This window comes from Enoplosus armatus, chromosome 18 (assembly GCF_043641665.1).
Source record: "Enoplosus armatus isolate fEnoArm2 chromosome 18, fEnoArm2.hap1, whole genome shotgun sequence".
NCBI lineage: Eukaryota > Metazoa > Chordata > Actinopteri > Centrarchiformes > Enoplosidae > Enoplosus > Enoplosus armatus.
In genome coordinates, this window is record NC_092197.1 from 739,341 (window position 1) to 764,358 (window position 25,018).

Here is a 25,018-nt window from a genome sequence, read left to right on the forward strand (position 1 = left end):
CACTCATGGTTGAGCTCTTTATTCAAAACAGGTTGAATATCTTGTAAACAACATGATTTTACTGGCAAAATAGTATTAACACACTTGAAGATTTAATAAATCTGGAAAAAGACATATTAGTAAGTAATCCCTTTCTCACCTTTAAATTGATCAATTATTTGTTATTATTTTATTTATCATATAATTTTGTTCTAATTGATTCTTTACCCATTTATTTATTTGACTTCTTCATTTCAGTAAATTATTACTTTATTTTCTCAGTATTTCCGGCTGACAGGCTCTTTGAGTTGCAATGATCTGAGAACTTGTGAAGGTAATAAAGTTGATTTTTTTAAACAAATCGGCTGTTTCAATGAGAATCTATTGTCCCTCGTGCTCGAAGTCTTTGTGCTTTGTGACTTCATTTCATGTTGTCACGTTTCTGTCAACCAGCAGAGGGCGACGTGTCATTAGCAGCAGCAGCAGCAGCAGCGAGTGTTTCTTGTTCCGGAAGAAGAAGAAAAAGTGAAAGCGACTCAGCAGGAAGTTCTCATTCAAACAGCGTCTTTGAAAATGAACACAAAGCAGACGTGAAGATGGCCGCGTGTCCTCTTGAAACGCGTGTTTTCGTTTCTGTTAGCAGACGTTGAAATATTACAAAAAAATAACTTTATCATGGTGGAATAATAATAATAATAATAATAATAACAATAATAATAATAATGTGTGAGGTTCGAGGCATCAGCAGAAACTCGGAGCGCTCTGTTATCCGTGGTGCGTTCCCGTTCCCCTCGGACAAACTGGAGATATGACACATGTTCATACACAAAACATTCGGTCCTTGGGCGGAGAATATGCAGACTCTAATTTCCAAAAGTAGGGTGTGACGCTGTGTACGTTTAGTAAAAAAATATTGGCTTGAATACTTTGGGCTGATGGTTTAACCAAAACTGATTTACTGATTTAGTGATGGAGGAAGTATTCAGGTCGTTTACTGAAAAAATAATCCATTACAAGTACACGTCATGAATGGCACTCTTCATATCTTAATTTGTAAAGTAACGAGTAACTAAAGCTGTCAGATAAATGAGAAGTAAAAAGTACAATATTTCACTCTGGGATACAGTGGAGTAGAAGCAGGAAGGCTAAAGTAAAGTACCTCAAATGTGTACTTAAGTACAGTACAAATGTACTTATTATATCCCACCACTGGTTTAGTACTAAAATGATGTGTGTATGTTTAATATGTCCAGGAGGAAAATATCTAACTGCATCTAGTTTGTATTGACGAACAGGATCAGATTGATCAGAGATGTTATGTCTAGAAATGAGCCTGCTGTTAAATGTAGTGTTGTAGTTCCTCGCTGTGGCCACTGGAGGGCAGCAATCACTCATGTTTGTGAGCGCATTACCAACACTTCCTGTGATGACTTTCAAAATAAAACAAAACAAACAGCAGTCATGTGAGCAGACAAACCAAGAGGTGGGAGAAGTATTCAGATCATTGTACTGAACTTAAAGTAGCAACACCAAACATAAGTAACGTCACTCTGTAGGATATACTGAACATGTCTGTGACGTTTTGACAAATAAAAGGGACATGTATTTATTCATGCATAGCCCGTATAACACATAAAACATGAAATATGTCCTTGTTTGGTGTCATAACAAGGCTTTATGGTCGTTTCTGTATTTTGTTCTGTATTGTTAACCTCCAGGTGTCTGCATGCCATTCTGTATTTTTCCTTTTAAACTGGTGTGGTTCATTCTTTATGTCATTAACTCCAGATTCATACGTTCAAACATGAAAGTCATTCAGTTTTATGTAGAGAAGCTTCAGTTTAGCTCCTCTGATCCATCACAGGGATTTGTGGCTGAGAACATGTTGTGACACATCCTGTCCTCAAGGGGGCAGTACAGCATCAGGTACATCAGTGTGCTGTGAAGAGCGCACACACATTAACAAACACAAACATGCTTCTGTCACAGTGTCCATGTTTCCCTCCACCACAGACGCCGGCTGCAGCCGTGGAAAGTAAGTATATTAACTCAAGTACTGTACTTAAGTACAATTTTGAGGTACTTGTACTTTACTTGAGTCTTTCCACTTTAGACTTTATACTACACAGAGGGGAATATTGTACTGCACAACATGTATATGATAACTTGATAGATACTGGTTACAGATTTAGATTATTAATACAAAATCTAATTATCTAATCAATTACGATGTATTATTATAGATAAAGTGATGAAGACATTAATGCATCAATATATGTAATCTAACAATATCATATATATTTTTCTGCATAATGAATACTTTTGGTACTTCAGTAAGATTTTAAATGTAAGTAAAATATCTGAGTTCGTCTTCCACCTCTGTCTGGTTGTCACTGTGTGTGTGTGCAGGTGTTCATGCCCTTCTGCACACACCTGCACACACCTGCACACACCTGCTGGGTAACTTATTAAAGGAAAGAGAGACGACAGAGAAGACGAGGAAGCAAAGACACGAGAGGTAGAGGATGAAAGTCAGCTGTTTTCCACGTGAGAGTAAGACACACAGACTTCTACACACTAAAGTGAAAATAAAAGCGTGAGAGGATGAAGACAAGATGAAAGAGGAAAGAAGTTTAGGGGCGAGTGCGGAATCAGAAGAGGTGTTATTAAAACCAAACAGTGGACGTCTGAGAGAAGACGGAGAGCAAACAGAGGAGGGAAATGGAAGTGAATGAGGTTAAGAAAAGAAGAGCGACACATAAGATGAAATCATAAACGGATATGGAGAGGAGGAGGAAGAGGCTTTGAGAGCCGGTGGGTTGTGAGTGCCGGGGCCACAGGTGGCCCCTCTTGACTCCATCAGGCGGAGGAGATTGTGGTCCACAGGGAGAGGAGGATCGATGGGTGGAGGAAAGGACACAAGAAGAAATGAGCTGCTTCAAACATGTCCTCCTGTCGTCTCCTCATCCATCAACTTCAATATTTAATCCTCCTCAGACTGTCTCAGCTGCCCTCCAGCCCTCTGACTTTTCCCTTTTCCTTGTCTTCCCTCCACTACACACTTACGCCGTGTTTGCTTCCTGTGGTTCACGTAGGCAACAAAAGCACTGTTGACTTTTTCAGTATTTAACCTGAACCTTCAGTTAAATAAAGTTTCTGCTGATGTGGATAACGATGTGGGCAGGACAGGTGGACTCAGGTGAGGCTCAGCTGATGACTCACTAACAGCTTTAAAGCGCTCTCGCTTGTGGGGAAGAACATCTGTTTCTCGCTGGTTGTTCTCTTTTTGTTGTCTTAATATTTCTCATTTGGTTTTTGTTATCTTTACGTTGCACATTGGTTTTGTCATCTTTGTCACAGTCTTGTGATGCTTGTCACTTTACATTTCATCCTGTGGCGTGCATGTGACAAAGAAATATCCTTGAATCCTTTTCAGGATTTTCCTGACTGTAAATCCTTCTGACGTTTCTATACCGGCCCGTCTGCACACACATCAGGATGCACTGTACGCATGTGTGTGTGTGTTCACATTGTTCACGCTGACACACCACACATGCAGAATGTGTATGATAAGATGTATTCAGGGAGCCCCGGAGAAATCAGGGTCTACAGTTAATCCAACAGTGAGAAAATACTGCTGTGTGTGTGTGTGTGTGTGGGAAAGATTCACCTGCATGATATTTCTCACTTCATTCATTATTCTCTCTCAGACGCTGTAGCTGAGGAGAATTATGAACATGTGTGTTGTGCATTCGACAAAATATATAATTTTACCTTTTTAAATCATCTCTGATAAAAATAATTTCAAGTGCGTCTGGACACAGAAAATGACAGAAAACAGCCTATTTCTTCACTTTAAAACAATAAAAAAGAATATGTAAATATGATATGTATGTCTATGTAAAAAGGGACAGCGTTGAGAAGTGAGGCTGAGGCAGCGTGTTATCTGAACATCCACAGAATCCAAACCGTTCTTTACGCTGCCTGGAGGGGTTTTCTTACTGTATCTAAACTGAACCTCGGTGTCGTCCTGAGCAGCAGCTGAACCACGAATCAACTCGTGGAAGTGAGGAGATAAAAACAAACGCTGTGTGCACTGACAGTAATATAAGAATAAGAATAATACTGACAGACGAGACATCCGCAGTATCTGAAACAGCATCGTGTTCAGTTCAGTCTGTAGGTTTAAATATCCGCCATCATCTGGATCATATTGTTGCAAGTTTCAGATTTAAAAGTACACCGCCCAGTCTATTGTTTAATATGCTCGTATCCATGGCAGCCCCCCCCCCACATTAAGCTCATGTAAGCGTGTACCTGCAGGGCAGCGGCTGCTCAGCACAGTCAGTTTGTTAGCTTGTTATAGAAGCGAGGCAGACTGGACTTCACTGACGTCCCTCTGTGTCAACATGCAGCACGCTAATAGAAGCAGCATCAGCTCCCTGAGGTTTTCATGATGTGTTTTCTAACCTGCCGGGGGAGGTCTGTGTGTATCGAGCGCTCCGTTAGATTTCAGTGCAGTTTGGAGTGAATTGAAAATGGACACACTATGGGGATGTAGACTATATTCAGGTGGCAGTGTGTGTGTGTGTGTGTGTGTGTGTGTGTAAGATGCTTGCTTTTTCAAGCAGTAGTAAAAAATGTGCTTTCACACCAAATCAGTTTGGTCCGGTTAAAACCAGCCCTGGTCCGTTTGCCCGCTTAGTTCGGTACCTTTGAGCTGGTGTGAAAGCTGCGAATGTGGTTTATAAATATCAGATCAGTGTCGACCGAAGCTGCACCGATAAATGATTTGATTCTGCAGCATAGCCTGGATATGCTTGTTTTCTGCGAGACCAAATGTTTTCCCACCGTTAAATGAAGCTTCCCGACGACGCCGACGCTCATGTTGCTGCTTTAATCTATGAGTTTATTTTCAGTTTTACCGTCAGACTTGACATTCATTCAACTCATTTGAGGCTCTTGTATGAAAACCATCTCCATCAGCTACGAACTGCTTTGTCCAGGTCAACAGACTGGTTCTCTGTAGACCACACGCTCCTTGTTCCCAGTTATGAGAAGAATTAGGAGAATGTTGTCGGGTTCAGACAACACGGATGGTCTCTGTGTCCCATTAAAGATGAGTCCTGTATTCTTGCCAGGACTTGACAGACAGACATGACAGACTGCACATTGGTCCTCCACCAATCATAGCTTGCCGTCTTTCACGACCTGAGTGATGTCATCTGAAGGAGGTGCGAGGGGCCGGAAACAAGAATGTAAACCAACATGGCGTCCGAAGCGGTGTGTCTGACACAGTCTTGTGTTCAGAAAAGTCTAAAAACAAGAAAGAAAAGACGGCTGAGCGCTTTCCTCTGTCTCACCTCCACCAGCAACATCCTTCCTCTTCTCTCCAACATGGCTGCAGTTGAAGAGCGCTCTGTGCTCCTATTGGTCAACGTCATGAACACGTCGTGGACAAGAAGGCAAAAACCTTCTGACCCGCTCGTCTTTCTGCCGCGACGTCGTGAGGATGAAACCATCGACACCCGTCTTCGTTCTTCTTCCATCGGGCTGATGTCGTGGAGTCTGAAGCATTACTCCTCATGAAATTTGAATTATTGGTGATTTCTATATTTGATTCTCTAGGTGAAGTCTTTCTGACTCTTAGATTAGCCCTCCTGGATCCACGTTCTTCATACATGTTTTCAGTCTATCCATCATTTTGTCATCCTGATTGTCGATACTGTAATTTTGCTATTTTGCTGATGAGATCCAAATAAAGAGTTTTGGGGAATTGTTCCTGTTTGCTGAACAGATTGTGAAGCCCCTTGAGACAAATTTGTGATTTGTGATATTGGGCTGTATAAATAAGGATGGAAACAGAAAGCCTTCAGTGTGTCCATCAGGAGCTGGCACACCAGTCCCACAATCCACATGGCAGGCAGAGATGGCAGGAAGCTCTGATGGTAGAAAAAGGCTTACCCACGTCCAGTGAGTCCTTTAGGAATCAGAACACCTTTGACACAGAATATTCCCAAATATGTAAATACTGTGAGACCTGGACGCTGCACTTCCCTGTTGGCTGTGACAGCACTGTAGATCCTGGCATGACGTGCCTGGGCTCAACTAACCACATTATTTCCACCAGCCAGAGGAGAATTACTGTCTACCCAGGGACGTTAGTGTGCACGGTTGGCTCCTCCAGCCGGAGTCCATGTGTAGCAGAGTTTAAAGGGTTCATGTTCAATCCTGCTAAATGGGACAGCAGCGCCATCTGTTGTCAGAACAAGACTAAAGCACCCAGTGTGCTTTTTCTATCGTTGCCGTTGGTAGTGCTACGCGATACGATAGGGAAGGCGTAAATGAATTCTGAAATATCAACGCACACCTTGAACACATCTTTTCAAGCCTGAGAGTAAAACACACTGGATGTAACGTTCACGTCATGTGACAGTACGCTCACTGGAACACATATTTATGTGGAAGACACAGACTAACGTTAGCTGTTGTCAGCCGGTCGCTAATGGGTTATCAAATCTGTTGTTTTACCCTGAAATACGTCCCAACGTCCCGCCGGATTTTCACTATCTATTGTCTATTCAGCTGCTGATCAACCGGGAAGCGGTGACATGATGAGGATCTGTCAGATTCCTCACGTTTATACGACCTGGAACCTGGAACACGGCAGTACGACATGATAACAGCATTTGAGCTTCCCAGCCTGAGCGTGATGTCAGAGGAAAATGGCCGCCGTGTGAATACGGTCTATTGCTTTTCACGCCGTCTTCAAGTGCGACTGTTTGGAGCAACATCAACACTCTCCAGTGTGGTCGGACAACTCTACCATCATGCTAGCAGCTCTGTGAGGCTTTCCTCTAAATGCTAACATCATCATGCTAACATGCTCACAATGACAACGCTCACATGGGAGGTATAAAGTTTACCACGTTCATCCTGTTAATTTAGCATGTTACCATGCAGCTGAGGCTGATGATGTCATCAGTTCTGCCGGTATATGGTCATAAATAAATAAAGTATTGGACACATGAACACGTTGAGTCACTAAAGGACCTCCAAATTACATCTCATCACAATCCATTTAACTGGATAAGTGACAACATCTACCTGCTGGTGGCGCTAGAGGAAAACTACTGGATGATTGCTTGGCTGTAGACTGTTATTCTTGTTTATGTACATGAAATTAAATCCACCATACAATCACGACATGGCTGAGATGCACAGTGTAGATGGGATGACAGAAGGGTGACGCCCGTCAACATGTTGACGCTCCGACCCATGAGGCCTCAGTAGTCATGGGTTGGACCACACCCACATACTAACATCCTGGGTCGGTGATACGGGGAGCTTCGCCTGTGAGACGGCGTCTGTGCTGCTCGTCTTCGAGAGAAGGCCTTTCTACTCTGCTGTCCGTGGAATAAACCTGCTGCTCGTTCAGCGTCAAGAGGTCGCACATGCAGAGTTATGCTCTCTGTGACGGGCTGTGAGGGGGGAGCAGCCTCCCCTCTGATGGCTGATGTCAGGTATTGTTGTGGAGCTGTCAGAGCTTATCAAAATGTGACAGTCGTGGAGAAATGGCAGAAAATGTTTCAGGGCTATGAACACCGCCAGCAGCTCTAAGTAATTTGTTTTGGCGAAGCGGAGCCGTGATGGCCATTTGCCGTTCGCTACCATTCTGCACACAGCCCCCAGCCCCCAGCCCATCAGACTGTTGTGACAACTTTCCTCTGCGGCGCTGCTTCCAGCAGAGCGCCCAGACTAAAAGAGGTCTGGCTGTGTTCACTGGCTGAGTGTGGTGAGGCAGACTGTGGTCCGAGGAAACAAGACGTCAGACATCAGCAGCACAGAACAATGTTCAAAGTCTCTGTTCTCAGCTGAACAAATGGAACTGTTCTTATCAGTAGAAGCTCTCAGACTAAGCAGGCAGAGACAAGGACCTGCTGGACCTGCTGGACCTGCTGGACCCGCTGGACCTGCTGGACCTCCTATCTCAACCTTGTCTCCTAGAAATGATGCTTATACCACAAGTTTGAAAGAAGCAAATGTGTTCTGAGATAAATGTGATTCCACCTGAAAAAGTAGAAAAGAATCACTAAAAGCAGAAGTGATGAATCTCTCACAGATGTGACTTTAGTTGTTGCTGTTTGGAACCTGTTTGTCTTTTCGTTGCTATTCATTTGTACATAAACCAGAAGTAATGAACAACATATTGAAGATGCATTCAAAAAGTCAGAAAACAACCAACTAATTACTTTTTATTTCATTATCACAAACAGTGGCAGCTGTGTTTTGTGGAGCTGGACCTCGGTGTCGTCAGTGGTACATGTTACCTCCGAGCCTCCCCCACACTGGTCCTTCTACACGTGTGTGATGTCTTTTAACACAGCAACACTTCACAGCAGCTGCACTTTGGTCACCTGCAGTATCGAAGCTATTTTTAATGTAAGTGTGCATCTTGTTAAAGTCACTACGTATAGCAGATGAAGGCAGCCGCTGTCAGTCCATTTTTTAAAACATGTTGATATTTGCGACTGACGTCGGTGACCGATGACGTCACTCGTGTGCCGCCGAGGGGGGCGTACCTGTAAACAAACAGGTTTACCTGAAGACTGAGCTCCAGCTCCCTCTGTGGGCTCTACAGTCCTACACGCCTCCATCCAGGATCTCACCAAACTCTCTGCTTTTTCCCTCCATTTTTGTCCTTTTCAGCTCAAATGTTGCTGATAATAAACAAGCTGCTGGTTGTCGTCCATGTTTGTTTTGGTACAAACAAACGTTCTCGAGGGATTTGGTGGGTCGTCTACCGCCAGAACTGTTCAGTGTGTTGTCTGGTGTATTTACTCAGTCAGTCTCCTTCCTGACTGTCAAAGACTAAAACGTCTGTGCAAGTTGGAGGACAATCTTTATGCTGGTTTGTCCAGACTTCAGTTTTGTCTCAAGCATAAGCCATGATGGTGAGAGAGCTCCACATGGTCCATGCCGCGCACACTGAGCCCATGTCAACACTCGATGTGTCTTCAGTGAGCTCCGTTACCACTAACGTCTGCTGAAGGACAATCATTCTCTCTACACAATGCTAATATTTAGCCACAGTAAGTGTGGTTTAGTAACTGTTTCCATGGTAACGGTGTGTCTGCAGGACAGAGACTGTTGCCACTAAACAATAAAAAGTTTTTATTTTATGACAAAATAAAACTGAACCCTTCCCATCAGCCTCAGCTATACTTAGTGCTACTTAGCAAATGTTAGCATGAACATGATGACTCAAACGACTCCAATGTTGTTTAAAATTCTTCAAGATCACTGCATTAATGTGTGGACGATCAGCTGTTTGATATTTATTAACACGTGCAGCCTGAAGGCTTGTGGGCTTTAATTCATTCGACTAACCAGACTCGTGGGGCTCTGCTGTCTTTAACCTCACTAATTAAAACCTCGGACTGGAACATGTAAAAACGTTGTTTTTATTTATTTTTAACAGGCTAAAAGACGGCATCTAACCAATTATGTGTTGTACCCTGCTCTCGGTTATTTTAAGCTGCGTTCTAAAATTCCAGCCATCCCATTTGCAGCACAGCTGAGTCTGGCTCCTGGCTATATCACAAACCTTTTACCTTCTTGTCAGCTGAAGTGAAGCCTACACTCTGCAGGCATGGCCCTTTTGGTCTTGGGTTTCGTTTGTTACACATGAAATGTTCACAAATAACAAGAAATAAATATAGCTCGCTTGTGGCGAGAACATCAGCACACTGATTTGACCTATTTTAGACTTATAAATAATAGAAGACTTAGAAATAACCAGCTTAAGTTTGAAAGGGAATATATGATCACATGTTCGTCTATACAGGCGAACAACACAAGTGGGATCATTCAAGGCAATATAAAGAGGAGCCTAATGATTGTTATCATATTCATTTCTATATGAAGTGACAATGTTCTCAGAGTATATATGTATGTTTAGAGGTCTTTAATGAGTTCTAAATCAGCAAAGGGTCAAATACCAGACAGGAAGTCAGATCAGGCAAACAAATCCAATAAGGGGCGAGCCAAAGGATCCTCAAACCGGAGTCAGGCAGGCAGAAGCAGACGCTGGAAAGCTCGATCTGGCAGAGGAACACTGGATCTACGTGGTGAGCGGCTGATGAGGGAGTGAGGAGGGGAACAGCGTTGGTGATGTGGCAGGAAAACACAGAGCAGAAACATGAAAGATGGTCGATATCAGGCTGGAATACAGTGGATGCAGGTTTAACAACATGCTTCTACATCTCTTCACCTGAACGCAGCTCCGTTTATTCTCCATACAAACCAAGAGCCTTCATCACAGTGAGCTCACTGTAAGACAATATCAGAGCGCAAAGACTCACAGAAATATGATATTTAATATGACGATTCCACAGTTATAATACATGCATGGATGCACATTCAATATTGATGCATCCGTTCATATTCAAGCATGTCCACACAGCTTGGTGCTGCATAATGTTTATGTATTATGCACAATGTCACTGGCATCAAGTGTGTGAACAGAACAGTGAATTCAACATACGTCTGTTGTCACATGGTCGGTATGAGGTTTGTGCTTCACTCTGTCTCATTTATTGTGATGTTTTGAACAATAACTGCTGGATGTGAACTGGTTTCTAATAATGAAGTGCATTTGAATGATGCAGTAAACGAGACTAAGAGTCTACCGTCATGCTAGCAGCTCTGTGACAGCGTTGCTTTGAGCTAAATGCTAACAAACTACTTAAATTCTCATGAACACTTGGTTTTTAACGCATGGCCGGACAACACGTCTCATGAGCTAGCTCTCAAGGAGCTTTACCTTTAGTAATCCCAAAGCACAGCAGGGGCTGATGGGAATGTCCTTCATTTGACCTGCTGATGGCGCTACGTGGAAGCTGGAGATATTTCAGGTATTCAGTGTTGTCCATAGATGATTCTTACATGTGTTTTACGTACGCCTGTCTGTTGTAATACCGTATATCTTCAGTTAGCAGCAGGAATATGTGCGTTACATCTGCAGTCTCCAGTTTTACAGTTTTATGAGTTATTTAATGTTACCTTTTCAACACTTCCACACAGATTTATACAGCGAGATCATTTGAATAGACTCAAATCTCCAAACCCAGTTAACTTTGGATAATCTCAATACATTCTGCCCTGGGCTGTAGCTACTGAGGACACTGAGGTCATGTCCTCTGTATTTTCTGGGAATTTGGAGGTTTTAGCAACTCGGGCAGTTTATGGTCCAGTAGGGAGGACACAACTTCACCTAAGAGCATGGAAAAGGGAAAACGGTCTTAAATGGTCGACACTCAATAAATACTTGTATTTTATAATTATATTGTCTGTTCAGCTGGAGAGTATTTATAAAATCCTGGCTGCAGACAGACGCAGTTTTACACTGAATGTAATCATTTCAATCAACTGGTTTAAAATAGATATATATTTAAAATATGTATATATATAACAACAAACAGCAACGTTCTCGCACGGAACATATACAGTTACTATGGTAACGGCTGCAGATTTATCAACATTATTCTTTTTCAAAAGCAATGAGTGCTCGAGTTCAGACCCCCCCACTCTGCATACAGAGTTTCCAGCTCCGTGTACGCCGCTTCAACATCTAAATCTAAAACACTGGCACACCTGATGTTGATGTCTGCTCACCAATGTGACATGTGACATCAGTATTACTGATTGATATCTTAATAAGTCATTAAGTGCTGTCAGAGTGAGTGGTGAACTTTGACCCTGTTTTTTTTCTCAAATGGGCAAACAGAGTGATAGCTTTCACCTTTAACACTGAAATCACTTCCATTCAAAGCAATCTCTACAACCAATCTCTGCAGCAGGGGATCAATAATTTATAATGGACAATTTGCAGGACAGACTGACACGCTGAAGAGCAAGACCCCTGGTGGGGAAAAGCCAAATTACAGGTTAATTATTGGTCCTCCGGTGCCCGTCTCAATCTAGTACAATTTAAAGTGCTCCGTAGAATGCACTTAAGTAAAGCCAAACTAGCAAAATACTTTCCTGGCACTAATGAGGCCTGTAATAGACGTGCCTCTGCCCCCTCTCATCTGGCACATACCTTCTGGTCAAAATTAACAGGATTTTGGAAAAACCTTTTCAAAACCATGTCCTGGGTACAGATATTGCACCCTGTTCGTTCATTGTCATGTTTGGAGTGTCCCTTGATTTACTAAAAAGAAAAGTCCTGTCCTGTCCTTTGCCTCCTCCTCCAGCAGACTAATCTAATGTCATTCCTTAAACTGGAAAAAGTCAAATTCTCTGTTAGAGGGTCGACTCAGAAATGTGTCTGAGTTATCAGGTCTCTCACAGAGTGTTTCCTGAAAAGTCTCTCTGTCAGGAGGAGCTTTGTGAGTGAGTTAATTATCAAGCAGCCATGTGGTGTGTACAGTCTTTGGCATCGCGTGGAGGGAACGCTGTCTGTGTACGTCCAACTTTCTGGTTAAATCAGCATCTGACTTTAATCACTGCTGTGCTTACCCATGATGCTACTCTGAAATGTGTTCATTTGTGCCTTCAATTGTTAGTGGGGGGGGGGGGGGGGGGGGGGCAGAATCATTTCCATCTCAACAGCTGTAAAGTTTTCATCAGAAACATTTGATAAAACACCACCTGTTCTCAAATCTATTCATCTTTTTTCTAGCAGATACCGTTCATGTCCAGCATCCTGTGAATTACGTCCATATTGGAGAATTATGCTCCTCATGATTTACATCTAGTGTCAATACAGTCCTGTATGTAGAGCGGTGGAAAGTCAGGGTTTTGAGGTGGGGGTGGTGGATTAATCCACTAGCGGGCCCCTACTGAGCCCTGCTGTTTATCGTGGTTAGGCTCAGTGACCTGAAATCTCTCCAGCTGCAGTCAGTAATAACGATGAATACACACACTGACGACGCATCCATGTGTTGCTGCTGGAAGTCACGCAAAGACGGGCCAAGAGTCCACAGTCATGCTAGCAGCTCTGTGAGGCCCAGCGGTGCTTTGAGCTAAAGGCTAACATCAGCATGCTAACAATGACAATGCTAATGTTCACCATATTCAACCTCTTAGTTTAGCGTGTTAGCATGCTAACATTAGCTAGTTAGCAGTAAACACAGAGTCCAGCTGAGGCCGATGAACGTCATCAGTGCTGCAGGTGATGGACACATGAACATGTTGACCTGATGGTGGCGCTACATGAAGAGTCAGAGGATCACCAGAGTTATTACAGTCCATCCTGAGGGGACCATGAAGGTCTGAACCACATCTCATCACATCATGTTGAGATGTTTCAGTCTGGACAGACAGACATTACCGTCCGTAGAGCTACGCTGCTAGCATGGCTAACAAAGAAGCACATTTAGGGTTCTGTTTCCTCCTAATGTTAAGTGTCTAGTTGTCCATGTTGCTCCAGAGTTGCACTTGTGCCTCAACTCACCACAACTGAAACGATTAGTTGGTCACGCCCACGTGAGCCCAGAGTGTGTGTGTGTGCTCATTATGGAGAAAATATGGTGAAGACATGAAGCCTTTTTCACGCCTTTGGAGCACTTTTTGTGTAACATATGGAGCGGGCATTCATACATCCATGCTACGTACAGTATGTGTTCCAAGATCCGTCCACCCTGCAGGTCTCCGTCATCCTCTGCTCCACACAGAGTATCCTCTATCTCCCTTCACCAGCTTTCTTCATCCCTCCTAGCATCCCTCTGCCCCTCCATCAGCGCTGCCTTCACCAGCAGCAGCAGGGACGGCGGCAGAGCCACAGAGGCCATCTGGACGACTCTATCTCTGCTATCTTTAAATCCTCCAGTGGGTTACTGGAATCATTTCATTGTCTGTTTTATAAGTAAAAGGCTGGTCTGTGTGTATATGTGTGTGTTTATGCCTCGGGGAAGGCCTCTGCTGTCTAACAGGGTGAGAGGATGTGTGTGTGTTTGTGTGGGATCGAGGGGTTGATATCACATCCACGTTTATCAGCAGCTGGGTCTTATTGGAACTGGGCCCGAGGACAGGAAAGTAATATAGTGTTGAACTGAGATCTCCTCTCATCAGATCCCAGGGCTCAGTGTGTGTGTGCCACCTGTGCATTTGTTTGTGTGGCCTCGGTTGTGTGTTTTGTGTACCAGATCTCTGATAGGTCGGAAAGGTTACGATTCAGTCTGATGTCACTGTGTGTGTTTGTTCCTGTTTTCTGTGATGTGTTCAGTGCACGTGCTCCCACACATAGATACACAGTGAGCTGCGGAGATAATACTGAAAAACACTGGAGACCAAAACTCCAGTCGTGCACTTTTAGATTGTTGGCTTTTTGTTGATGTCTTGTGTGCTCCGACAGTCTGTTGTCAAGAGGAGATGCTGAAAATAACAATGTAAAGCTTCATTCAGACAGGATGAACATCTTCACTGAGCTCCTCAGTGATTTAACTCATCGTTCAGGACGACATTTTAACCCTGGCGAGGTTCAGGATCTGGTCTGTAACACACATGGAGACATTCAGCAGGACAAAGACAACAGAGAGACAGAAGTTAAAGCCGAGGCAAAGATACTGCAGGAGGTGAATTAGAGTCGAAAATCACCATCCAGAATAAACCCAGAATAAACCTCCAGAAATCCACTCAGACATCAGAGAGGAAAGACGCTGCAGAACCTGCCTGAGAATCCTCCTGTTTTTAACTTTCCTTCAGTGTCTCAGTGATCACTGATAGTTGTCTGTCCGTCCACGAGGACGCTGCAGACAGGAGCTGCTAACAGCTGATTCAGCTGCTTTAATGGGGACCATGTGACTACATGTCAACAAATAGAGACTAATAAACAAGCTGAAAAGAGAACAGCAGTATCAGAGCATCTGAGGAGCTTCTACAGGGTCTTTAATTGTTTCTGTCGTATGTTGGTGTCAGCATCTTCCATCAGATTAGCATTATGTTTTGACTTCTTCCAGTTCATAGAATCAAATTCGTATCTATGCACGTCTTTCCATTGACTTTGTGTGCTATTGCACTGCCTCTTAAATTAGCTTCATGTTCTGTTTGAACATGCAGTTCGAGCCTTACAGTAGTGTGAACCTCAACATCTTAAAGCATTGATTCTCTGTCTTAGATTTTACATTGGAAAATAACTTTCAAATAACTCCCGTTAGACAGTAAAGTCTTCCTTTCATAACTTCATTAAAACCGCCGCGTTGACTTGATGTTGTCTGTATTTGCGACGCAGCTCAGCTCTCTGTCTCTCAGTTTGAATCCATGTGAACAATGAAACAACAAGACAGTGTGTGTTCGTGAGTGTGTTTGTCGTAGTGCATCATTACTCAGCCTCCTTTGGGGTTCCTATTGCACAACAAATTTGCTAGAACATTTCCCTGATTACAGCCTCGGGGTTGAAGTGTGTGTGTGTGTGTGTGTGTGTGTGTGTGTGTGTGAGGAAGAGGAAGAAGAGGTAAAGGAGTTCTGACATGTCTTTCAGCGAAAGCATCAACAGTAAAACTCTGTCTGCCCCCGTGTGACTCCTGACTCCACTGAGCATGCTCAGTTACACGTGTGTGTGTTGTGTGTGTGTGTTATCTTCATGTATGTGTGTTGTGTGTTGTGTGTGTGTGTTATCAGGACAGCCGGGCCGGACCCTGCAGTGTCACGCTGTGCTTGTTGTCCTGCTGGACTCTTATCTCCCTCTGTGTGTCGTGGTTGTGACGGCACTGTTGCATGCTGGGAGAACATCTGCATTCATCTCCTCCGTCATAAACAATTAGTCTGCTGAGCGTCACCCTGCATGAATACAAAGAGTCACACGAGTTACAAACATTAAAGCAGAGAACACACACTGTTGAATGTCCCAGGAAAACCCCTGCAGGACTTTAAGCGTGAGTGTGTGTGTGTGTGTGTGTGTGCGTGTCCTTCTCCAAACCTTGACGCTACCACCTAACTGTCAAAGCTATATTCTAATCTAACGCCGTTATATATATATATATATATATATATATATATATATATATATATATATATATATAATATTTCAGCAGCAGCTGTGTGCTTAATGTTGTTGAGAATCATTGTCCTGCTTTAGGTGTGAACACGAGTGCTGTGCAGGTATGTAGGTTCCTCTGTTTGCGAAGGCAGCAGCGGTGACTTTGCTTTGTCGGTAGTTGACCTTCAGTGTTTCACAGACACACTCTGGTTCCAGGTTTATGCAGTGAAATCGTTTGTCCTGTGGACTCTCAGCCTATCAGAGCCAGGTGACGGAGAGGTTTTCTAGAGGATTCTTATTGGCATATTGCAGCACAGTAACTTTATACGTGACATCATCTGCTGTAAAGACCATAATATTCTCTGTCTCACTCATATCAGCCTGCTGTTTTAGCGTCTGTCTCGCGTCTGCCCTGATGACACGTTGTTCACAGCTGTATTGCAGGACTTTTCTTTGTAAGAGTATTTCAGCAGTACTCTGTGGTAAATATCTGAGTACTTCTTCCACATTCTAATTATTTCAGGTCCTTTACTGCGACTGCTGACTCTGCTGAACGCTTTAGGTTCTATCTGCTGATTTCTGACTGCAGGACTTGAAGCTCTGCAGTATAAAATTCCTCTTCACTCTTTGGAAAGTCCACAAACAATAATGATCAGATCTCATGAACACACACCTCCTCATGAAGTTTGATTTTTAATGAGAATGTGAAGAGGCTCATTGTGTGAAATCCTCTCGGTATAAAAGACAAGAAGCATTTTGTCTCTTAAAAATGGAAGAACCTGTAAAATGTCCTCAGTGCAGCAGCTTCTCTTCTGGTCCTCACAGGTACAGAAACACAGAAACACAAGGTGTGTGCGCTTCACATTGTCTCGTCTGTGAGTGAAGGCTTGAAGTTACGTAAGACAAACAAGAGAAGAAGAGATGGAGCAGGAGGACACTGGGGGGGTTTGAGACACAGAGGACCGGCAGCTCAGGGTCCCTCACTGATGTCTCTCTGAGTGAGTTACAGCTTCTGATGGTTGGCTAATGAGGCCCTCTGTCCTGCAGTCCGGCTGCAGGGGGGGTCTGCCTCCCCCTCGCCTTCCTCTCCTGCTTTATTGATGCTATCAGACTCTTTCAGACACGACGAAATGTGCATCCACACTCAATTATCTAGCAGCTTTATGTGGCATTACGCATGCACACACACGCACACACTCATAAGGGGGGGGGGGGGGGGGCACCAGCTCCTCTGGTTACTTTGCTCATAGACATGAAAACAAACACAGGCTGGTTCCAGATGACAACATGTCCACATATCGTGAGTCCTAAATGAAGAATAATCACTTCATACTTTCCTCATGGTGCATATAAAGGTAGTTTCCAGGAGACGGGGTCGATGCTTCTTAGTGACTTCACAAAGAAGACATCGAGTTGTGAAGCGGGAGGAGTATTTACGTTTCTGCCTTTTGTCCAGTTAAATGATTGTTTGGGGAGATTTTCTGTGTGTGAGTGGAGGACGGAGGTGGAAGAGGTACTAGAAGTAGTAATAATACCAGTGTAGATATACTCTGTTACTTAAGTCAACGTACAAAAGTATTACCATCAAAATATACTTAAAAGTACTCATTTCAAAATAGTATATATTATATTATTGGATCATAATTATTGATGCATTAACCAGTGATGGTGGTGAAGGTGGAGCTCAGTTTAATGACGTTATATGCTGCTGGGTAGTTTAATCTGTAATAATACATCATCATTTATTAGTTGATTATATATAAATAATCAGTGTAGTGCTGTAAAAAGTACAATATTTAACCTCACAAATGTAGTAGCATAAAATGGAATTACTCAAGTAAAGTACTGTACAAGTACCTTAAAATTGTACTTAAGTCCATCAGCTGTATTGGCCAAGTGTGTGTCACATACAAGGAATTTATCAATTTAACTTAACAGCTGAGAAGAAGGATCATCACAGCTGAACAACTAAAGGTAAATAGAAAATATATATATGTATATAAAAAGCACCACTGACCAACAACACAAGTAACAGTCAAGTGTTTCTGTGAGCTGTAAACAAATAGTGCAGATAAATATTGAACGTACTTGAGTAAATGTAGTGAGTTAGTGTCCAGCGCTGATCCAGGGTCTTAGTGGGGACTCGCGCAGTGATTTTGGGCTTCTTATATAAAACTGAGTCGAGTGCTGTTACTGCAGAAACAGCAGAAGAAGTTGGACGAGAAACAGAAGAAGAAAAGTTGAGTGTTGTGGTGACAGAAGGTGTTACAAAGGAAAAAAAGGAAATAAGTAGAGGGGGAGTTTACGGTGTTGATTCAGAGAGGCAGGTTAAGTGTGTCAGGTGGAGGGAAGCTGCGAGCAGTGTTACCTTGGGAACAACTCTCTCTGCTGCTGGGGCTCCATGACTTTTAATCCCCTTAATCTCAGCACATCCCATTGGAGTCGTTTCAAGCCGGGTTTTGATCTTGTGGGTGCTCGTGTGTGTGTGTGTGTGTGTGCTTTTTGTCTGCACTGCTGCATATATGCATGCAAATGTGGGTAAAGTCTGAGATTATGATAAAAAGAAGCAGATGATATGGAAACAGCATCACGGCAGAAATGAAGCTGTTTACCTAAAGAACTCCAGTTACTTCAGTTTCTTCTCCTGAGGCTGCAGCTAAAGAGAAGATGAAGGATGCTGGGAAAACCTTCCCACAGGTGAGATAGACACACACACACACACACACACTCGCATAAAGGACGATCACTTTCATCTTGAAACACTTCTATCAGCTGTCCCCGCCGGACATTTCAGCCACTTGTTAAAGTTAAACGGTTCTTCATCAAACCGATCTCCCTCTAATGTTGGATCAGTGGACGTTTCAGCAGCCACGACCGTCAGGATCTCTTCCTGAGAAGAATCAAAGACACGTCTGTGGTGTGGAAACATGTTTTTAAGTTAACAGAAAGTAATCAGTTCCTCATTAAAGGAGTTAATAAAGAAGGAAACGCTCTTCTGTGCTTTGAATGACCAAACCATTGAACATGAGGGCTGAACACTGACTCAATATTAACTGTGCAAAAAACAACAACATTGGTGGAGGCCTCACTGCTCCCTGCATCCGTCATTCAGTCCAAACAAAGAAAGTGACATTCATGCAACTTATTGATGACATGTATGAATGACGCATGGAACATCTTCTGAGGGGGGAGAATCATATCTCGGCTCTACGGGGATATTTCATGCAGCCAGTCCTCTTAATCACCTGCATGTTAAAGACTCTCCGGCTGATGATGTCTCTGTGGGGACTCGATAAGACACTCAAATCCAGGGACGAGCTCTCCTTCATTTTCACACATTAAGGTAAACTGTAATTTCACTGATTAATACGAGCAGATCCGCTGATTGTGGAGACTCGCGAGCTCCGACCGCTGCAGCTCCTCTCCGAGTGTGACTGCTGCCCACGACGCTGCACTCTGTAGGCCACCTGTGGACAGGTGTGGACAGGTGCTCACTACTACACAACAAGCCAGGTGAACCGTAACTGTTGGACGCAGCGGGATGGGGGGGGGGTTATCAGAATCATTTGAAGATAAAGTGGATAGAAGTACTATGATCAGGTTCATGAAGATGATTTTACAGACGTAACTAGTTCTGCAGACATTTGTTGATCACATGACAACAACAGTCACAGACTGAACTGAACCCTGAACTGGTGGATTGTTCTTTCTCTGTCTTCTTTCCTGTGATTCTTATTAATAATAATAATAATAATCTCAAGGATTCCTCCGTCTGTAATCTCTCCGTGTTGGCCTGTGTCTGTGTCTCAGTGGTTGTAATCAGTCAGTTGGAGAGCATGAATGTGCTTTCACTCATGTTTTACAGACAACAAACAACTTTTCTTTAAATAATCTCTCCTTCTTCTCTGCACCCCCCCCCCCCCCCCCCCTTCTTAAACCTGCTGTCTAAAGATCAAATGAACTGTGAATTACTTGAGATGCACCTCAACTAAAACGGCTTCTTCTTCAGGAAGAATAAACTTCCTGTCGAGGGAATTGAGGATCTGTCAGTCTGAACATCTGAAGAAGTCTGAGGCAAACTGCTGGAAATGAGATAGTTACAGTAGTTAGTTTTGATTTGATAAATTCTTGCTCACTGTGTCGAGTGTGAATAACCAGCGTGAGGAAGTGAGACTGAAAACATGGCGGCACCAGAGGAGCCAACTCCTGCTCTGCTGGGAGCTGCAGCTGGCCTCAGGCTCATTAGACAGTGTCTGATGCTTTTGATTGATAATTTTCTCTCCCCCACTCTATCTTTTCCCCTCACACACACACACACACACACACACACACACACACACACACACACACACACACACACACACACAGTGTGTGTGATAAGGGAGCAGCAGGTTGGTGTTGATTCAATAAGAAAGCTATTTTCTCTCCTTCTGCATCTGGGCTGGAAACAATCAGTCTTCAGGGTGATGCTCCTCTTACCCCTATTGATTTTATGTGTGTGTGTTTCAGTACAGAGTGTGAGTGTGTGTGTGTGTGTGTGTGTGTGTGTGTGTGTGTGTGTGTGTGTGTGTGTGTGTGTGTGTGTGTGTGTGTGGAACCTCCAAATAAACCTCATTCCTCTCTCTCTGGTCCAGCTGAGTTAACCTATACAATTGCAGAGGGGGAAATCAATGGCTATCCCTATCCCCTACACACACACACACACACACACACACACACACACACACACACACACACACACACACACACACACTGTACTAACACACAGACTAAACTATCAGACCAATAAGCTCAGCTTCGTAACAGCTCATCAGAATAGAGGACAGTCAGAGTTTGTTGGCTGTTAAACATTTACAGCTGATGTGTAGGATTGTTCTTTAGAGGTGTGTGTGTGTGTGTGTGTGTGTGTGTGTTACTCATGTTGTGGGGACTCGCTGTAACATAAATCATTATATTTCAAACAGCGCTAGCACACTTTTATTTCCACCATGTCCCATCTGTTTCATTATTATTGTTCTTTATATCTGATATTATTGTTTTGTATTTTATTCCATTTTATTTTTATTTTTTGTCTGATTTTATTTCCCTCGTTTCCTCCTGAAACGTTTTAATCCTGGTTTAACCATGTAAAGCACTTTGTTTTGTTTTGAAAAGTGCTGTATGAATAAAGTTTATTATTGTTATTATTATTATTCTGTGTGTGTGTGTGTGTCCGTCAGCTGCATTGAGTGGCTAAAGAAGCACGGCCCTCATTATGGTCAACAAGTGAGATCTGCAGAGAGAGCGCTGATCCTCGCTGTAATTCACAGTTTTAATCAGCCCAATCAATCTTCACCCCCGTCCCTGCCCTCCATATTAAACACACACACACTCTCCGTCTCTTTACTTCCTCCTCCGTCGCTCCTCTCTTCTGTGTGCTGGAACATTTATTTGCGGGTACTTGACTCCCCCCCTCCAGATGAGCTGGTCTACAAGCAGGCTAATAAAGCGGCTAATTGTCTGGTTGTCGGGGCGGGATTGATTTGTCTGTTTCAACACTGATAACACAAGCAATCATCTCTCTCTGCGAAGCCTGCACACACTACGCTGCTCTACTGTAACTGCTGACATTTGACAGCCAGGAGTGTGTGTGTGTGTGTGTGTGTGTGTGTGTGTGTGTGTGTGTGTGTGTGCTGCAGGAAAACAGAGCAACAAACTTATGACGACAACAAGGACAAATGAAGGTTTTCAGTGCTTTTTGTTTACCCCCAAAATATTCAGTGACCGACTGACAGGCAGCAAGATGAGAAGACAAAAGAAGCTGAGGGACGGACACGGAGGGGGGAGGACACGTGAGACTGATGCTGTTTATTAAGGCGAGTCTTAGTTTATCTGCCTCTTGTAGATTTATGTTTGAGGAGGATTCTGGTGAGAGAAAGCACATCCCACACAACCCAGTCTCCTTTATGTGTATATAGACATGTTGGAACAAGAATTCAAATCATTTAAGTAAAAGCAGTAATACTGCAGTATAAAAATACTCACTATAAGTACTGCATTCAAAATGTAGATGTAGGACTTTGCAGACACTACAGTGCTAACAAAATGCTAACATGCTCACAATGACAACGCTAACATGCTGATGTTTAGCAGGTATAACGTTCACCATCTTAGCTTAGCGTGTTAGCATGCTAACATCAGCTAATTAGCAGTAAACACAGAGTCCAGCTGAGGCTGATGAAGGTCTGCTGAAGGCCTTCTCCTCTCATCACCTGGCCTCAGTAATCAGACTCGACTGTATGTGAACTGAGGCAGCAGTGGCCTGAAGACCTGGACCGTCCACCTCCCTCCTCAGCTGCTCAATGCTCCACTATGAATGTATATTTCCACATATGTCAGACTGGGATGACGTGTTTGTGTCAGATCACAAATATGAACCTTCATTAAAACAATCTTCTTGCAGCTGAACACGCACAACCTTTATTGACTGACTGTTGATGCTACCTGCTAATGAGGAATGTGTTTGCCAACATGTGTCTTTATTATTCCTCCATCTCTTTCACTCTCCATGTATTTTCTCTTTCCTCTCACCCTCACTTCTTTTTCTGAAGCTTATCTAAGCCTGACAGGTACTTCCACAGTAGAGCTTCAAATTGTTACGCTCCTCTATCGAATATAATCAATCACACTCCAGTATAGAAAGCTCACACACACAGTCTCTCAGCACAAACACAGGAACACACACACTCTGATTTGTAGCAGGATGTGTCAAAAGGTGGAAAACGATGGTTCTTAAAAATATCGGATAAACAGGCGAGGTGAGGAGACAAGCGCTGAGGGGATCTTTAAATGCATTTATTCTGGGAAGGCATGAATTTAATAGCTTCCTCTTTCTGACTTTGGGTTTGGTTCATGCACAACTGGACTATAAGAACCACATTTCCTTATGAAAAGTCTAATTAAAATCAGAAGCAACTTCAGTCAACCACAAATCAAACCAAAACAAAGGGCTTAAAATGCTCCGTTGTCCCAGAGCATCCTTGAATACAGATTAACCCTGTGAGTCCTTCTGTTCCTGTGTGTTCAAACACTGACGGACATCAAGGTTTGCATATTTACTTCAGAGGTTGACCTTGGGAGCAGAGTGGGAGTCTGTGGATCAAGACAGACAGTAAGAAACAAGAAGCCTCATGAGACAATGACTGATTTTGTAAAGACCAGATTCTGTGTTTCGTTTGTTTGGTTGCTTTAGTGCAGATTCTGTTGTTTTTGTTTGCTTTGAATTCTTCTGACGACAGATTCTAACGGACAGCTTGATTCTTAAACACGATGCGACTCATTATATGTTGAGTTAGTTAAGATATTTTCTGTATTTTCTCATGGTCTTGAAATACAAGCTAGAGCACCAAATGTGGATTCATCCACCGCTGAAAATAGTCCCCAACACGCGCACTATTTCCAGGTTAAACAAACGTGTTATTTGAAGAGAAAACGAAGGTGAATCTGACGTCGCTGGAAACCATGAACATGTTCAGAATGACTTCTGCAGTCGCATTCGAGTTGAGGATCGTCTTCAACTTCACGTTATGCTCGTACCTGATGAGCGCACGCATACTGGCCCTGCTTGTGATGCTGATGGACTACTTTCGTCGCCTTGGTTACCAACTAGATAAGAGGGGGTGCATAGATGTAAGCAACCTCACCCCCCCCAGCTAGTTAACGTGAAATGATGAGAGAATAATACATTTTGATGAATATTTGGGAAGTGACTGCAGAGAGTAGAGTGTTAACTGATGGACATGATGGCCTCTAATCTGCACACTAACCCACCCGCTGCAGGCGTGTTGGTTGTAACCGTGGACGATGGCTCCGTCGCTGCATGCTGTTCACTCCATCATGACGCCGCTGCGTGAACAGCATCATGTTTCTGAAGCTGCTGCAATCATCTCTGGCGGTTTGCATGGAGGGGAGAGGCCCCCTGCTGCTCCACTCATACAGACTGAAGTGGGCAGCAGAGAATCAATGGAAGATGTAACATTAACCACAGGAGGTGGTGGGGAGACCTTTACTCTGACAAGAGAGGTCACATGTGATCCGGACTCAGATTACTGAAACTCTATACGCAGCTTCATCTCGTCCCCTTCTCTCCTCACGTCATCTGCACACGTGTGGAATCATTTTGAGCACTTTTACATGCACATAAGTTTTATTTTATAAATTCAAATGAACAATATTTACACATTCAGATATTTTCTAAATGTTTTTACATTATATTATTATTATATTATATGTTATATTTTTTAATTGAACTTTTCTTTGGGAGTTTGAGGGGAAGTGTTGTGCTGTGTTTATATGACAGTAACTTATCTACAAAATATAATTGTTAATTATTATAATATATAATCTTTCTGTGCTCCAAATATGACTTCCATTTTATGCTCCTTTAAACTTCTACTCGACTACATCTCAGAGAGAAATATTGTACTTTAATTCACAAGATTTATCTGATAACTTTAGTTACTAGTTACTGCAGATTCTGATTATTAATACAGAATATTAATTGACTAATAAAGTAGATTAAACTGCCCAGCAGTATATAAAGTAGCTGATAGGAGCTCCACCTTCACCAGCTGATGCTTACACAATAATGCAGTAATTATAATACAATAATACAATATATATTTTTCTGCATAATGAGTACTTTAACTTTTGGTACTTTAAGTATATGCTGATGATAATACTTCTGTACTTTTACTTCAGTAAGATTTTAAATGCAGAACTTTTACTCGTAGTATTTCTACACTGTGGTACTACTACTTTTACTGTGAGTAAAAGATCTGAATACTTCAGAATACACGCTTTACAAAGCAGGACAGGCTCGACTGACACAACTATCTCATCTGGAGCCACGAAACGCTTCGGAAACAGAAAACCAAACCGAGCTCTTATCTCCACTGACACGGGTCACAAATCACGTCCGTCCCTGCGTCTGCCGAGTCCCCCGAGACACCGCGAGGACCGAGAGACGGCCGCGAGTGTACGGGCCTCGCCATCATACAGTCATTACATTACTGAGCC